Source organism: Choloepus didactylus, chromosome Y (assembly GCF_015220235.1).
Source record: "Choloepus didactylus isolate mChoDid1 chromosome Y, mChoDid1.pri, whole genome shotgun sequence".
NCBI classification, from domain to species: domain Eukaryota; kingdom Metazoa; phylum Chordata; class Mammalia; order Pilosa; family Megalonychidae; genus Choloepus; species Choloepus didactylus.
The window spans coordinates 22,256,192-22,273,977 of record NC_051335.1 but is presented as its reverse complement, the minus strand read 5'-3'; the positions used below and the strand labels follow the sequence as shown (position 1 = coordinate 22,273,977).

At 48.0% G+C, this 17,786-nt stretch overlaps 1 protein-coding gene across 1 annotated transcript in view; it reads right to left on the bottom strand.

Annotated features, from left to right (window-relative positions):
* Positions 1 to 6,689: 6,689 nt before the first annotated feature.
* LOC119524164 (eukaryotic translation initiation factor 1A, X-chromosomal) overlaps positions 6,690 to 17,786 on the bottom strand; it is a 74,789-nt gene continuing 63,692 nt past the window's right edge. Inside the window, exons 7-8 of the transcript XR_005214764.1 lie at positions 8,770 to 8,847; positions 6,690 to 6,854 (exon numbers count right to left, since the gene is read on the bottom strand). The gene's annotated coding sequence lies outside the window, so the exon portion shown is untranslated. The remainder of the gene's footprint in view (positions 6,855 to 8,769; positions 8,848 to 17,786) is intronic.

Here is a 17,786-nt window from a genome sequence, read left to right as displayed (position 1 = left end):
GAGCAGCATTCACTGAGTAACTGTTACTTAAGGATCTGGCATAGGCTCCTTTATCTCACTCACTAGAAACAAATAAAGGTCACTTAGGAGGTATCTGGATTTATTCCTTTGTCTAACAGCAGAGGGATGAGGTGAGCATTTTGCTTTCCCATATCTCAGCCTCCTCTGTGCAATCTTTCTCTGACAGCACTTTGCTAAGAGACTGCCTCCAGGGACCTGTGAGCAGAAAGGGTGTCTTCCCCCCTCCTTTATGTCTCAGATTTGTACTTGCTGCTAACTAACTCTGCTCTAGTTTTGGGCTGGAGACTCTCCGACCATGAGTGTGTGATTGCTGGTGGAGCCTGTCCTCACAACCCCGTCCCACCCCCAACAGTCTGCCAACCCCAACAGAGCCTGCCTGGTGAAAATTTGGGTTTGAGGGAACAGAACTCAACCATTTGGCATCTGAAGTGTGATCACTTGAGACTGGGGCTGAATAGTGTTTCATTATATGGATTTAACATAAAGTATTTACCAATGACCTAATGTAGGCATTAAAACCTTTTGCCCTAGAGTGAATTTGGCATGGGGTGGGCTGTGGTAGATTTCCTATATGCCAGAAGGATCTCACCAGTCTCTCACCCACTAGGGGACCAATGAGAACAAAGAACACCAAGACACAGCGGGCCAGCCTTACCATCCAGCAGCTCTCTGTGCAGCATGATTATAAGGACATTCTCATCCCGAGCCAGACCTTCCCAAGACTGTTCAGTAACCCTTACAAAAATCTCTCTGCCTCGGTGATGGTAGCACATTATCACATTTGTAAATAACAGTGCTGAATCAGGTTGTGTGATTGTGGATAAAAGGGGAGGTTTAGGATTGTGTATATTACTAGAAGGAAAGCTAGAGGATGAAATGAGGGGCTGTATAACACAGTGAACCCTATTGTGGATGACGAAGGTGGTTAATTGTACAAATAGAAGAATAAGAATGTTGTTCCATGAATTAGAACAAATGAATGTCACAATTACAAGGTGTTAATAATAGGGTGGTATTATGGGAAAAAATACACCTAATGCAAACTACAGACTACAGTTAACAGTAATATCTTAATGCTCTTCCATCAATTATAACAAAGGTACCAAACCAAGGCTACATGTCAATAATGGGGGGATAAGGGCCATGGGATTTTTCTTTTCAGAGCTATGAAAATGTTCTCAAATTGATTGTGGTGATGAAAGCACGGCTCTGTGATTATACTGAGAGCCACTGATTGTACACGTTGGATGGATTGCATGGTGTGTGAATAAAACCGTTTAAAATATATATGTATCTCTGCCTCTGACCCCAATCCACTGAGCTGCTCCAAATTCCACCATCAGAGAGTCATTCCTTTGGGCTTGTGTATTCTTAGGAAACTGTAGCTATCCCAGAGAGAAAGACACAGTCACTTTGTATCACCCATTGTTTTGAAGAGATGATGAAAAACAGGTGGTAAACAAGAGCTCTAGGAAGGGCACTTAAGGAACACAGAAGTCAGAAGGGGGAGAATAGCACATGTCAAAAACAAAAATTGTCCAATTCACTCTTTTGCCAAAGGTTAGTCCTGTATAGGTCAGTGGTGCCTAGTGTGTTTATTTTTCTGTTGTTCCATGTAGGGGAATGAAAAGAATCCTGGGTTTGGAGTCAGGACTTACAGATGCCATTCCCAGCTCTGCCCCTCTTTAGCCCCATGACCTTGAGCTAATCATGTAACCTCCCTGGGCTTCAGGTTCCTCATCTATAAAATGGCAGTGGGGTGGGAGGTGATACTTACTTCCATCCCCAGATTGCTCTAGGTCTCCAGGAGAACGACTGGCACAGTACCTGCTGCAGGGAGCCCCTAAGCAATGCTACCGATCTGAGTGTGATGAGGATTACAAGCAGGGCAGTGTTGAGTGGTGGCTCTCCAACTTGAGTGTGCATGGGAATCACCTGGGGGGCCTGTCAGACCACTGCAGGGTCTCATCCCCAGAGTTTCTGACTCAGTTGGTCTGGGGTGGGCCCTGAGAATCTGCATTTCTCACAAATTCCCAGGGGATGCGGCTGCTGCTGCTGGTCCTGGGACCTCACTCTGAGAATCACTCTTTGGAGGAAAAGCTGAGCATGAGAGAGAGGGGGAGAAGGAGGGAGGAGGAGGGAGAGTGGGAAGGAACGAGAACATTCAAGCACATCAGAAAAACAGTATCAACAAATCTTAGAGCTGTATACTGCATACTGAAATTCCTGCCAAGTTCTAGTTCTTCTGAGTATACTCTGATGATCAATAGAGGATGGGGAAAGGACAAGGCAAATCCTTGTCCTGAGAATTCCCTCAAGTAGATGGGGCTTAGTGGGAGGAGAGACAGGTCTTGCCATCAGACAGACTTTGACCCAACCTGGATCTCTTACACTCTGGTTCTAGATCTGCCTGGATGAACTTGGACCAGAGTCACGACCAAGGTGACCTGCTGAGCTGGCCGAGCAATATACAGGGCCTCCAGCAGGGCCTGGCCAGACACTGACAGCCAGCCAGCCAGCCATCTCTGGCAGGAGTAGTGGGTGGCTGTACTGTCTCCACTACCCTTGTAGTACATGTGTTCTGATGATGACAGTGCAGGGACAAGCCCCCAGATGGACCTCAGCAGGGCTCCATGGGGGTGGAGTCTGGGTGGTTTCTCTCCACAAACAGATGTCCACAGCTGGCCGGGAGGCCGTGGGAGTGGTGTGGTGCCCGGCCAGCCAATGCCCCCCACCCCCAGCGGCCAGCCCTCAGCTGACTGAAGTTTTTAGTTTTGATAAGTAAGTTCAGAAATTTCCCGTTTTACACCCAGTCTGGTAGGTTTTGTTAGGTGTCAAGCAAACAGAGTATGAGGAGTTCTGATGTGTCAAAATAACTTGCAGAAAGTCCCCTTGAGGGCCTGGGGAAAATGTGGAAATCTTAAACTTCCCCAGCTGGGGAATTCCCGATATTCTCACAAGCAATGGGGGCTACCAGTTTAGTAGGCTGAGCCCTCTATCCTTGGGCTTGCCCCTATGAAGCTTATTACTGCAAAGGAGAGACTCAGCCAACTTAAATTGTGCCTAAGAGTCACCCCCAAGAGAACCTCTTTTGTTGCTCACATGTGGCCTCTCTCTCTAAGCCCACTCAGCAGGGAAACTCACAACCCTTCCCCCTTATGTGGGACATGACTCCCAGGGGAGTAAATCTCCCTGGCAATGTGGGATGTGATTCCCAGGGATGAACCTGGACCCAGTTTTGTAGGATTGGGAATGCCTTCTGGACCAAAAGGGGGAAGAGAAATGAAACAAAATAAAGTTTCCGTGGCTGAGAGATCTCAAATGGATTCAAGAGGTTATTCTGGAGGTAACTCTTATGCATTATATAGATATGCCTTTTTAGTTTATTAGAATAGCTAGAAGAAAATACCTGAAACTACTGAATGGCAATCCAGTATCCTTGATTCTTGAAGATGACTGTATAATTATATAGCTTATACGGTGTGACTGTGTGATTGTGAAAAGCTTGTGGCTCACACTCCCTTTACCCAGTGTATGGACAGATGAGTAGAAAAATGGGGACAAAAAATAAATGAATAATGGGGGGGAGGAGGGGTATGGGATGTTTGGGTGTTCTTTTTTACTTTCATTTTTATTCTTATTTTTTGGAGTAATGAAAATGATCAAAAATTGATTGTGGTGATGGATGCACAACTATATGATGATACTGTAAACAACTGTACACTTTGGATGATTGTATGGTATGTGAATATATTTCAATAAAATTGCATTAAAAAATAAAAAAAAAATAACTTGCAGAGATTAAGCTAGTCTTTGATGGAGGCCTCTCCTAGCAATCTGGTTAGCCTGTGGAACATGGAGTCGGCTGTTCCAGAAATCCCATTTTCCAGGACTACCAGTCAGGAACTTATACCACCTCCACTACCCCCCCCCCCCACCATGAAAAATGGTTGAGCACAATGTGCTGGCAGTCCTAATCCAGGGTAGGCCATGCAAGCTTCTTCCAGCAGCTTGATTCTTGAGAGCAATGTGGCAGGTGAGGCCCAGAGAAACTCACCTTGGGGAGAAGGCAGCCTCCAGCAAGAGAATGAGCTCAAGGTCAGGGTCTCAGATGGACACAGGAAACTCCCCCCCTCCATGGGCTTAACCAGCCTCCACTCTTTCCAGCCCCAGAGGGCTCTGGGAGCCAGGAGGGTGGGGGTGGTCATTTCTGCCTGGCAGACAAGGAGGCCTCATCCACAGGCACCTGAGACGCTACCAAAAGTGCTACCATGGCAACCTTACGGATAAGACAGAGCAGGAGAGCTGGAGGATGGAGAGGGGTAGGGGTGGGGGTGCTTCAAAAGGCTTCCCATGAGCTCCTAAATCCCAGACCCAGAGAGGTAGGACTTGGTGGGCAACAAAGACACTTTCTGACAGGCTAGAGAAGCAAAATGGGCTGCACAGGAGGAACAACCTTCACACAGAGGCTTTCCCTTCTCCCTGGTCCACAGAGACAGAGCATGACAAGAACAACTTAAATCTGGCACTGAGAAGAGAATGAAGCCTCTCCATAGAAAACCGCCAAGCAGGCAGCAGCCCTCCCAGAGCTCATTAGTGAATCAAGGTGGCAACTGCAGAGGGTTTCCTTTGGAAATGGGCTCCAGAAGTGTAGACCTAGCCATCCTCCCCAAAGATAACCCAAGCAAATGCCAAACAAAACTATGCAGGCCGAGGGCACAGGTCGCCATCACCAATGCAGTTAACAGGCCTGTCTGGGGTGTAGGAAGTCCCGAAGCTACACCCAGGTCTCCCAGGGACCCGAGGGCAGGAGCAGGTGGCAGAGGGAGGCTGCTGCCACTCTGGGTTGCCCCACAACCACGGGAGGCCCCGCTCTCCGCCCCGCCCTGCTGCGCCTGGGCGGGAGGGGAGGGGAACCAGCACAGCTTACATCTGTGCTTACAACAGCCGGGCCAGGGGGAACATAAAAAAAAAAACAGAAAATTCTTTGGAAGCTAAATTATCAGCTGCATCAGGAATGGCCATCCTCTAGGATGACATTCCCTCATCTGGAGGAGGGAGAGGGAGATGGGGAGCCTGACTGCTAAATTTAAAATGCCTCCGGCACTGACTTTCCATAAGGAAAAATTATAGGCAGAGAGTGCCTCAAAGGCAGACCCCTGTGACACTGTAGGCTGTGTTAGAGGCTTGGGAAATATCTAGTTTGACTTCACAGAGACCCTTCTGGGAAATGGCAGGGACAAGCTTTCTCCCTGAATCAGCAGTCCTGCAGGATGTCAGGAATCAAAATCAAGAGACCAGGGAGGAAGTGGACAAGGTCTAAGTCACCAAGTAAGGGAGGACGGGAAGAAAACAGGCAAGTCCCAGGACTCACAATATGTATGTACAGGTGGGGAAAGGAGGCACGCGTCCTGAATTGCCGAAACCGCCTATCCTACCCTGGCAGTCTACTCAGTCTAGAGACCCTATGCCATGACGTCTCTGGGTAGCTCTCTCTTGACCTTGCTTCAGCCAAGGTCAGCTGGAGAAACTGACGGGAACCTAACATTCCTTGGCCATTACTGGGCACTATCACAAGGGTCACCTCCTTTGACTCCCATAACAACCCTGGGAAGCAGGAGGTGGCATTTTCTGGTTTGGGCCGAGGAGACAGTTTAAAAGGTCACGTGATTTGCCCTTGGTTATCAGCTGCTAGGTGGGAGAGCTGGGATTTGAACCAGGAGAAGATGAAGCCCCAGGTGACGGGTTGCCGTCGACAACAGGCTAAGACCCTGGCATAGACCCTCATTCAATAAAAGGAACACAGAGACCACCATTGAAATGGTTGCTTCTTGGGCAAAGATGGGTCTAATTGTGTGTATGTGTGCCTCCGTGGGTGTGTGGGGATGTGTTTTTTAAATTAAAAAGAGGAAAGGGTAAAGATATCCAGTGATTTATACAAACGTCTTTGTATCCTACAGTGTTAGCGATTAACGAATATATTGTTCATGCTAAACGATGACTCATTACACCTCATGAATAAAAAATGATCATCACCTGATACAAGACTATGATTACATCCTTAAAATACACTTGTTAAGAAAATCTATACCCCAAATATGCTTTCTAAATATATTTTCAAAGTTTAGTAATAAAGGACTCTGTGAGGGTAATTATATGCCATTTCTTTGTTAAAAGGTACCTGGTGAGAAAGGATGATTAAAGCAAGGAACTGCATTAAAATTTAAATATACTAGCATCTCGGTATTTGAAGGTAAACCCTTCGATTTTCCAGCAGTGCCTCAGGAGCACGTTATTCTCCTCTGGCCTGAGTCTGCCCTAGAGGCCCGGACTGCTGGCTGTGACCTCCAGCTATACATCTCTAAGCCCCTATCAACAACCCCCTCCTTAATTTAGAGTCAGAGAAGGTTAGGCCCGGAAGAGGCCTTGCAGGCCACCACATCCAGCCTCCTCACTTTGGAGACAAGCAGATCGAGGCCCAGAGAGGCCAATGGGCTTGCCCAGAGTCACACAGCACATTAGTGCTTGAGTTGATTCCATTCCTGCCTCTGCTGAAAAGAAAGCATGGAGAGCTACCAGGGAGAAGGTTCAGGAGCAGCTCTCCCACCCCAGAGCACCAAGGCCAGAGTGAGCCACTGAGAGGGCTCAGGCCAGCTCCAGGGGCCTCACCTCCTCCTCCCGCAGCTTCTGCTTCCTCTTCTCTTCCACAGCTGCCCTCTTCTGATCCTCCCGCTGGCGCTGCTCTTCCAGTTTTCGCCATCGCTCCTCAATTTGCTTTTCGTACTGGAGCTTGGCTCTTTTCTGTTTCTCCAGGATCTGCTGCTCCCGCGCAGCTGGGGAAAGGAGAGCAGAAGAGAAGTGTTGTGACCTGAGCACCTCCCACCATGGGGATTATAGCCCAGGTGCAGGAGCAAGAGTGGGGCCCCAAGACCCCTCAGAGCCTGGTGGGAAACCTAGGAGGCAGTGTCTGTGCCAAAAGGTTCTGGACATGGGCAGACTGATCCCACTGCCACTAGTGGGGTGACCCTGGGCATGCTAAGTACATAATCCCTGTGCCTCAGTTTCCTCCTCTGTGAAGTGGGGACAGCCCCAAGGTTGTGAAGAGAGAACGCAAGCATGCACAGAAACTGCATGGTAAGGGCCCCCACACATGGGAGCTAGTATCATCATGGCCATTGTTAAGTCAGACTAAGGCCCAGAGGCTAAGCTGTACCCTGCGTTGGGATAAATGACAGCTGTAAGTGTACATTCATTCAACAACACATGCACTGTGCATCAACCACGTAGCAGGCACTGAACTAAGGCAGTGGGGTCAAGCACACATGAGACATGCCTTCCCCTCGAGACATCTACTAAGGGCCCTTCACTCAGCCTGGCCAAGTCAGGGAAGAGCTCCCCAAAGGAGGCAATGCCTGAACCAACCAGTCAAGGATGGAGGAGGCTGGAGGTGAAGGGCGTGGTGAAGCAAGAACACACCCAGGACACTGGCAACATGACACTGTGAATACCTAAATAAGGACTGGAACAAGGATGTGGGGATGAGATGGGGGTGCCACCTCACAGGTCTCAGAGGCAAGGGTGTGCTGCAGCCTTGCCGGACAGAGCTGACCATGGAAAGGCCAGGAAGTTTATGAGCTGCTGGCTGAACTGTGAATAGCCTGAAACTGGCATGCATCCATGGTATTTATGCCACAGATATCAGCAACCCCTACAAATCAGGGCTTTTCTCCCCAAGGAGAGTGCTGGTTCAACATTTACCAGCATGCCACTGCTTGCAGGCCACACTAGAGTTTGAATTTTATCCTGAGGCTGCCAGGGTGTCACTGAAGGAGCTTAAGCAGAGGAGTGAGACTACATTTACTATGAACTGGAACAACCTTTCTGGAGAATAATTTGGAAATGTATATCAAAAGCCCTAAAAATCTTTGTACCAACTTATTTCCCTTTAGGAGTTTATCTTAAAGAAAATTATGCAGTGGAGAGGGAGAAGAGAGAGAGGAATGGGGAGGGGAAGGGAGGGGAGAAGGGAGGGAAGAGAGGGGAAGGGAGGGGAGGGGGAGAAGGGAAGGAGGGAAGGGGAGGGGGAGGGGAAGGATACCCAATAATCCTCATGGAAACCAGGCAACTAGGAGAGCACAGAGCACATCAAAAATTAGAGGGAACACCTCTCTCTCTCTGGGAACCCAAGATGGAGCTTGAAAGGTCACTAGAAAGATTTGAAAACTCCTTCCTTAACCTCACTTCTCTCAGTTCAATGGGGAAACCACCCCATGGCGAACACACTGTCCTTCTGTCTATACATCTGCTAGAAGTAAGATAGCCTTTTTCAACACGGGTTCCCATCCTAGCACCACAAAGTGATTTTAGTGCCAATTTTCTCACTCCTCCCAAGGCCAGCCACCCAGGAGAGAAGTGAGCCCATATAGCAGACCCCTCAGGGCACTGGGGCTTCCCCAGGCTGTGGGCAGGGACTACTCTCTCTTCGCCATCAGGTCCCCAGCCCTGGGCCTAGTGCCTAGAACACAGCAGAGGTTCGGTGTTTGCTAAATGAGGGAGTGAACTGTTCTGAGCATCATGTGAAGTAATATTTGTGAATGTGCCAGTTGCAGTGTAAGGTTCACCCCCAATTCTTCACGTTCTTCTAGCCATCATCTTAGTCCTCTTCGTTCACAAGTCTCTGTCTGTGGATCTTCAGAAAAGACACCGCCTCTACTTCTTGGGCCCAAACATCCACAGCGCACAACTTACCCAGGAATTTCTCTCTTTCTTCTCATCTTTCTTTAGCTAGTCTTTGTCTCTCAACGGATTTTAGAAATCCACCCATGCCTACAAGAGAGAAAACAGGATGGAAGAGCTCTTCCGAGAGAAGCCACAGCCTATGCTCTCCTTATCTGCAGAAGGCCACGAGGGGCTGGGCACACACCGAGTCTGGCCCGTCACCCGTCACCGCAGCTTCATCTATCATTCCCACCCCCACCACAGGACCCGGCCTCAGAGCTGTGGGGCCAGCCGCGGCTCCCACACTTGCCCACCAAACTGTGCTGGAGTGCCACTTGGCTGGCCACAGAGGTCAAGCCCTTCCCCGATCCCTTCATCCCTGGATCTGGCCCGGAAGGGTCAGAAAGCAGACAGTAGTGTGCAGAGATGCCCACCAGGCCTCCACCAGTGCCAGCTCCCGGGTCTTAGGCAGAACCAGCTGGGGGGAGACAAAAGCACAAAAATGGGCAAAGTCTTGGCTATCAGCTCTTCCACAGATACTGACCATTTTAATTTCTGAAAGGAGCCAACTGGTGAGGGACACATACAAGCTAGTCAGGTGACCACTGTGAAATACAACACTCAGGTTCAATTTCAGGTCTGCTAAGTTTGCTCCAAAGTCAATCTTATTAGTTAAGAATCACAAAGACGACAGGAATATAATGTACTGTACATTTGTCATGTAAACATCTATATCTATCCTAAATAAGATGAAACAAATGATAGCTCCTACCAAAATGTCCTGGAAGTATCCCAGGGGCTCCACAGCTCCAACCCACCCCTTCATGGTCCTAAAGGGCTTTGTAAATCAAAGTTGAAATTACGTTCATGGTAGTTTTTGGATTAGAAGTAACTTACTGCACTCTCTTACAACTGGTCATTTGTGAGTATCATCTACATCATGTTTAAGTAGCACATTCTGGAGAACCAGGCTTTAGCATTAGTATAGCCAGGTTCACTCTGCCAGAGCGGGTACCCTCCTCCTTGGCTGTGCACACTGACTTCATAGTCTGGCTTGTTGCCATGGTAACCTGCCCTCCTTCCAGGGGCGCTCCTGCAGCCACCCAGGGGAGGGACGCCAAGCCTGGCACTGCAGAGTGGGCAGTGGGAATGTGGATGAGGGATGGACGTGCCAAATACAGAGCTGTTCTGAGTCTCCACATGCATTTGACTTCATAGCCTGGATGATGTATAAAGGAGATTAAAGCTCCAGAGAGAAGTATCTAGAAAATCAAGCCTGGGATACAGGTGCCATTTTCCATGTTTGGTTTTAGTCAACTCTTCACCATTATGCTGCTATCAACAATATGAAAGCCACCAAGAATTTCAAGGCCTGACTTTTCAGCTTGTGGTTCCCAACTTGACCTTAGTTAGTGCTGCCCTTTTCTCCCAGAAACCTTCCCCCTCAGACAGCCCCTTCACCTGAACCACTTCTTCCACACCACCCACCACTTAAACTCAACCTACCCGCAAGACCCCAACCATTCCCCAGACCCCATGATGTTCTGCGCCCACACATGGTTCGTGGAACCTTCTTTCCCTTCAAGTTCTCTATCTGCCACTCCCCAGGTGGGCTACGTAGGGACTGGCATGCCTTCCTCATTTGTGGGTCCGCCCAGCTCTGTCCACTGGCCCTCACACTGTAGCCCCGAGGCCCACACGTGATGCTTAGAGGAAGGCACATGCTGAGGGGCAGGGGTGCTATGTGATAGAAAACTCTTGCACTCTTCTCTGAACACTTTCAGGTTCTAGTCTCTATCTCAATTTTATGATTAATCAGTTAGTTCTCTGAGACAAGCTACAAAGAAAAGCTTTATGCTATCCAGACAAATGTTTGCTTAGCCACCCACACCACCTCCTCTGCTCAGGCAGGCCACAAACCTCACTCTGGATTGTCCACGTCACCCTCTAGCTGTCACTGGGCCTGCCCCATATCCGAGGTGTAGCCTGAGAACCACTGAAAGCTTTCTTCCACAGAGGAAAGAAAGAAAAACCTAAGAGGGGGAAAAAAAGGCCAAGCACATTTTCAACTAGCCACGTTACCTGGAGATTTTACAAAGAGAAGACTGTTTGTCCCACATACATGTATAATTTTTGGCTGCCTCCTTGTGGGCAAAGGCAAGAGTCACACTTTCAAATGATCTCCTTTCCTGAAAGCCTTCATTTTCAGGCTCAGAGTCTTGCAGGCTCAGCAGTGGCATCATAATAGGAGGTGACAATCGAGCAGTCACTATGGGCAACAACCCTATCATGACCCTATTATGAGCCTCATCTTAAAGGTGCAGAAAGAGAGGCACAGAAAGGTTGAGTAACCTGTCCTGGGTCACACAGTCAGAAAGTGGAGAAACCAGATACCAACCCAGAATGGGATTCCAGGACCCAGGCTCTCTACTACTGCCTTTTCTCTGCAGCTCTCCCGCCAAATCAGGCCATTGAACACCTGTATCTTACTGCCCACAAATGAAAGCTTTGACCCACTGATGCTCACAGGGAGCAAATCCCATCCTGGTTTCAGGAATGAGCCTGCACATTTGGAGGGCAGAAGCGAGGCCTGCCTCATTAAAGAGCTATTAATTGCTACTGTGAGCCAAGCACTGGCCTGGGCTGGGCACAGATGTGGCCATTGTCCAGGCAGGCTAATTATTTGGTTCCTCTTCCCACTGAGGTTTTGGAAATGTCTGCTTGGCAGACTTTTTTTTTTGAGAGGCTAATGCTGGGTGGGGAAGGCAACCCTAGGCCTCTCCTTGCTGATGCCAGGTGATACAGCTCTGGCCCCACTGAGACAGGGCCGCAGGACCTGAATAGCCCAATGCGGATAATCTGGAATCACCCGTGCTGTCCATACATGTAGCTATTTAAACTTCAGGCAGTCAAAATGAAATAAATGTTAAAACCCAGTTCTTCTGTCACACTAGGCATGTTTCAAGGGCTCAGTGGCTCCCTGGCTCCTGAAGTGGCTGGCACTGAAAGTGAAGCCAGGCTCTTGTGATTCTCTCCCTTCACCCTTAGCTGCTCTGGGGCCGATGTGGCTAAGGAAGATCTCAGAGTCCCTTCAGGGCTGAGTTGGGGCCGAGTGAGGAAGGCTGAGGTAGGGCCTCCTCCCTTCTTCCACACAGTATCAGTCCCTCATTTTTTTCCAAAAGACTGTCAAGCAAACATTTCTACAACATCCATTTGAAGAGGAGCCAAATGATTAACTCACAGGACTGCAGCTTCCACATTCTGACACTGGATGCCCCCCATCCTCAGCTGAGTAGGGGACAGAGCACAAACCAGATGGCCCCTGTTTGCCAGGGGCCATGGACACAAGCAGTTGTTACCACTGTGGTGAAACAGCCAGATTTCAGCCAGATTCATAGACACCAGGCAGGTGGGGACACCCTCCTGATACGGCAGACTTGGAAGTAATGCTGAATTTTGTTCCTATATGGCCCCCAAGCCTAGAGTGTTTTCGTTGTGACTAGCAAATCATCCTTCGTCCAATGCACCTTGAAGTATATGGGTACATTTATCATCATCTCTCTTTTTTTAACCAGAAACTCAATTTTATCTTTGGTCCCATGAGAACAGATCACTGGCTGCCAGGGGTTAAGGAAGAGGGGCAGGAGGGAAGGGGTGGTTATAAGAAGACAGCACAAGGGATCTTGGAGGGGATGGAACTGTTCTTTATCTTGACTATAGTAACATCAAGATCCTGGTTCAGATAGTGTACTTGTGTTTTGCAACATGTTACCTTGCAAAACTGGGGGGAAACCGGGTAAAGGGTACAAGGGGAAACTGGGTAAAGGGTAAAAGGGATCTCTGTATTATTTCTTAAAACTGCATGTGAATCTACAATGATCTCAAAATAGAAAGTTAAACAAAACAAAACATCATTCAACCTGTGGTCCAAGTGCGAAGCCTGGGAGGGACCCAAAGAGAGAGTGGGAGCAGGTCCACCGACCGCGAGCTGCCACACTTGCAGAGGCACCTCCACCCCATTGTTGGTTCAATAATGCTTCCCAGGGCCACAGCACTGACGCAGGCAGGCCCCACTGAAACCGAGGCCGTTTCCTAGGCAAGTCAGCCCCACAGGAAATGTGAATAAAACAGAAATATTTAGTAGCCAAACAACTGCTTTATGGTAACAGAAGAGCATAAAATCTCATATTTCACTGATTCGCTCTTACTCTGAATAACTTCCCACTATCCTTGAGCTGCAATGACACATTTTAAAAAACTGATTTAAAAATGAATTTTATTAGCCTGAAGTACTCTACTAGAATATAAATGAGCTGACATTAGTCAATTATTCATGGTCCTGGTAAGAACCTTTATCGAAATACCAAGTTTTTAAGGAAGCCAGCTGTGTCTGACTTTTAAAAATTAATAGCACTGAATGAATTTTAAAATAACCTTCCCAATCACACTTTCATCCATGCAACAGCAACATCTGAAAAAAAAGAAAGGGAGCCAGCAAACAAGAGCTCATCAAATAGGAAGTCCAAGGAAAGAACCACACCTCCCCTCTGGGAAGCCCTCCCTGGCTCCTTTGGTGGAACTGGTCCCCCACCCCCACCGTGGCCTCACAGGCACTGATTCCTTCCTGCCTCTTGTGTAAGTCTTCATACAGGGCACTGTGGTGGTCATTTACCCATGTCTCCCCAGACCACTTGTTCTCAACCTTGACTACCCAGTGGAATCTCCTGGAGAGCTCTAAAAATTACAGATTCTCACTTAATTGGTCTGAGATTCGAATGAAGCCAGGATTGAGGTTCTCCTACCTGAGTGCGCATCAGAATTACCTGCAAGGCTTGGGAAAGCAGAGACTCTGCCTATCTAACTCACTCCCCATGATGCCATTGGTCCTGGGACCACACTTTGAGAATTGCTGTCCAAGGCTATGCTGCTTCTAGAAGGCAAGGAACTCCCCGTGGCTCTTTGGACACCCAGAGCCCAGCACAGTGTGAGGTCTACAGAAGGAATGAAAGACAACATGCCCCCAACCCACTGCGTTTCCCTTTGTTGCTGGTGTCAACTGCCTCATGTGCAGTGGTCCGAACCTGTTCATTTGCCTCTTGCCCTCTAAGCTCTTGTCTAATCTCCAATTCCCAGCACCTCACACATTGGAGGCAGTCAAATATTTGCTGAATGAACAACCATGAATATTATGTCCCGTTCATGGAAATATCCCCGTCTGCAGAACACTTTAACCTCATATAGGAAATGTCTATTAAAACAACTAAAATTTGGGGGCATCTTTTTACCCATTAACGTGCTAGAGTTTTATGGAGGAGATTTGAGGACAGGAAGGCATGCTTCTCATGGCCACACACACATACACAAACACATGTACACAAACATGCACACTCAGTTAGAAATGGCTCTTTCCTCTAAATTCCAACAGTACTCTGCCTCTCACAGCCCTTTCCATTCTTTACTTTGCGTTGGAGTTCTGCTCTCTCTTCTTCACAGTCCTCGTGTGTCTGTTTCAAGCGCAGGAAGCTCCTTCCTCCCTCTCTCTCACTTGCCCCCTTTCTAAGGTGGGATAGAAGCTTCTTAAGGACAGGGCCTATGTCCCATTTGTTCTTGTAGACCCCAAAGAGCCTAACACGGTACTTCATACACAGTAAGCACTCAACAAATGCTCTGAATTCATGAAAGGGGAGCAGTAATATGCACTGATCACCTACAGCATGCCAGGCCGTAGGTGGTAGGTGGTATGAAGACACACATTCCCTAACCTCCCACAATCCTGTGACACACTGGCTGCATGGCCTGACCTGATCCACTCACTTAAAACATTCTAAGCCTTAGTTTCCCCGTTCTTAAAATGGGATAAAGCACTTTCCTAGAATGCACACCCTTGGGACTCACCCTCTTGGAACTCACAGCCATGCTGTGAGAATTCCAAGTCACAGAGAGGGCCGTGTGCAAGTGCTCCAGCCAGCAGCCACAGCAGAGTTCCCAGCCAACAGCCAGCACCAACTGCCAGTCCAGGGAGTGGGACATCTTGGGCCTCCAGCCCAGCTGAGCTCCCAGATGCCTGCAGCCACCACTGCCTCTGGCTGCCACCTTGGGGGAGACCCCAAGTGAGAGCCACCCAGCTATGCCTGGTCAATGCACAAAGCCATGAGAAATAAGGTGGTGTCATATCCATGGAATTTTGGGGTAACTTGTTATACAGCAATAAACCCAGAAGACTAATCGACCAATCAACCAAAAGCAAATAAACAGCACTCCCAGTTCCCTGCAGCTTACTGGGCCCAGCTGGGGCACCACCCCAGATGGCTCCATCCCATCTGCTCCCCGACCCCAGGCACTGGCCACTTGCCACGCTTCTCAGTCACAATGGCTCCAATGACAGCTCATGCGGTACCCTCAGCCACATGCCCTGGAAGCTGCCACCGCCACTGCCCCAGAAAAGCCCCCGGACAGGGCAACCCCTGTGCATCCATGATAGCCAGGCTGGACCTGAGGAGGCTCTGGCTTCACCAGAGACAACCCAGAGCAGTGAGGAAACATGATCAGAAGGACAAAGGCCTCAAGGTCCCCTGGCATGTACCTGGACAGTAAGAAAAGGAAAGAGACAACGGATGAACTGCTCACCCTTCTTTCTCCCCATGAACTTTTCAGACTTAGAGGGATTTCATACAGTCTCTCTAGGCATGTCCTGTGGGTCCAAGCATGCAGCTGCGTTTGCTTGCAAAGCTGTGATCAGCTTGATATATTATGTGAAAAAGGAGGGTAACTTGGAGAAGATGGAAGAAGACGGCGGCATAGAGAGGAGTGGAAATTAGTCCCCCTGGAGTAATTAGTAAACAACCAGGAACAACTAGCAAATGATCTGGAATAACTTCTGGGGGATAACCCTGACTGTCCACACATTGTGCACCAACCTGGATTGGGAGGAATGCCTGAGACTGCAGCGTGGAATCTGTGAGTAGAAAATGTGGATGCGAGCCAGGAGCCCCCTCATGGCAGCCCAAACTGCAAAGCCTCTCTGTGATAGAGAGCAGCACTCTGAAGAAGTAAATATACCTTAGGCCAGCTCCAACTGGGGTTTCAATTGGCAAAAGTGGACTGCTCAATGCAAGCTGCAAATCCCCAACAAGCAGACAGAGGCTTTTAGTGATGACTGACCCTGAAGAGACAGTAGACTTCTCTGTCTTGGGAGGGGGAGTCCAGAGGACCGGGTGCTATCTCTGGCTGACAGGTGAAACTGGGGCCATGGAATGACCCCAAAAGGGGGCTTTCTATCACTTTTTCTCTCTCTCAACCTGAGTGGCTCAGTGGAGAAAGCCTCAGCCATTTTCAGTTCACAGCACTCTGACCCAGATAAGGGTGGAGATAGCAGAGTCAGAGAGACAAAGAACCTATTTAAATGCAAATGAAAATTCCCTAGGGGGTGTATATTCCCTAAGAGGAAAGAGGTGGTGCCCAGCTCTACTACCCATCTTCCATTCAGAATCAGACCCCAGGACCTGGGGGAAAACAATCAAACCAGAAACAACTTGAGCTGAGAATTAAAGGGGTCACACCTCCTTACAATAGTCAGGAGCTACAGGCTAACAGGCACCACTTGCTGGGTAGGTTAGGAAAAGCACAGCACCTTGAGGCCTCACAGGGTGTGTCAATCTTCCAAGACACACCCTCAGGGAAACCTGGTGCTGAGTATTTCCTCCTTCTGGGACCTGAGCCACTTCTGGTCTGGAAAAACCTGATTGGGTATCCAAGGAAACCAGATGCCTACACAACAGAAAACTACAACCTACACTAAGAAAAACGAAGCTATGGCCCAGTCAAAGGAACAAACTTACATTTCAACTGAGATACAGGAATTGAAACAATTAATGCTAAATCAGTTCAAAAAGTTTAGGGAAGATATGGCAAAAGAAATGAAGTGTATAATGAAAACACCAGGTGTACGTAAGGTAGATATCGAAAGTTCGAAAAAACAACTGGCAGAATCTGTGGAAATGAAAGGCACAACACGAGATGAAAGACACAATGGAGACATATAACAGCAGATCTCAAGAGGCAGAAGAAAACACTCAGGAACTGGAGAACAAGACAACTGAAATCCTACACACGGAAGAACAGATGGGGAAAAGAATGGAAAAATATGAGCAACGTCTCAGGGAATTGAATGACAACATGAAACACTTGAATGTATGTGTCATGGGTGTCCCAGAGGGAGAAGAGAAGGGAAAAGGAGTAGAAGCAATAATAGATGAAATAATCAATGAAAATTTCCCATCTCTTATGAAAGACATAAACTTACAGATCCAAGAAGCACAGCATACCCCTAACAGAATAGATCTGAATAGGCCTACGCCAAGACACTTAACAATCAGATTATCAAACGTCAAAGACAAAGAGAGAATCCTGAAAGCAGCAAGAGAAAAGCGATCCATCACATACAAAGGAAGCTTGATAACATTATGTGCGGATTTCTCAGCAGAAACCATGGAGGCAAAAAGGAAGTGGTGTGATAATTTAAGATAGTGAAAGAGAAAAACTGCCAACCAAGAATCCGATATCCAGGAAAACTGTCTTTCAAATATAAGAGAGAGTTTAAAATATTCTCTGACACACAATGACAGAGTTTGTAAACAAGATACCTGCTCTACAGGAAATACTAAAGGGAGCACTACAGACAGACAGGAAAAGACAGAAGTGAGAGGTTTGGAACACAATTTTAGGTAATGGTAGCACAGCAATGTAAGTACATGGAACAAAGATGACTGTGAGTATGGGTGAAAGAGGAAGGTTAGGAGCATGTGGGATACCAGAAGGAAAGAGGAAAGATAAAGACTGGGACTGTGTAACTCAGTGAAACCTAGAGTGCTCAATAACTGTGATAAAATGTACAAAGATGTTTTCTCATGAGGGAAAACGAATGTCAACACTGCAAGGTGTTAAAAATAGGGAGGTATTGGGGGAAAAATAAAGTCAATGCAAACTAGAGACTATAATTAACAGAAACACTGTATTGTGCTTCCTTTAATGTAAAAAAGACAATATAC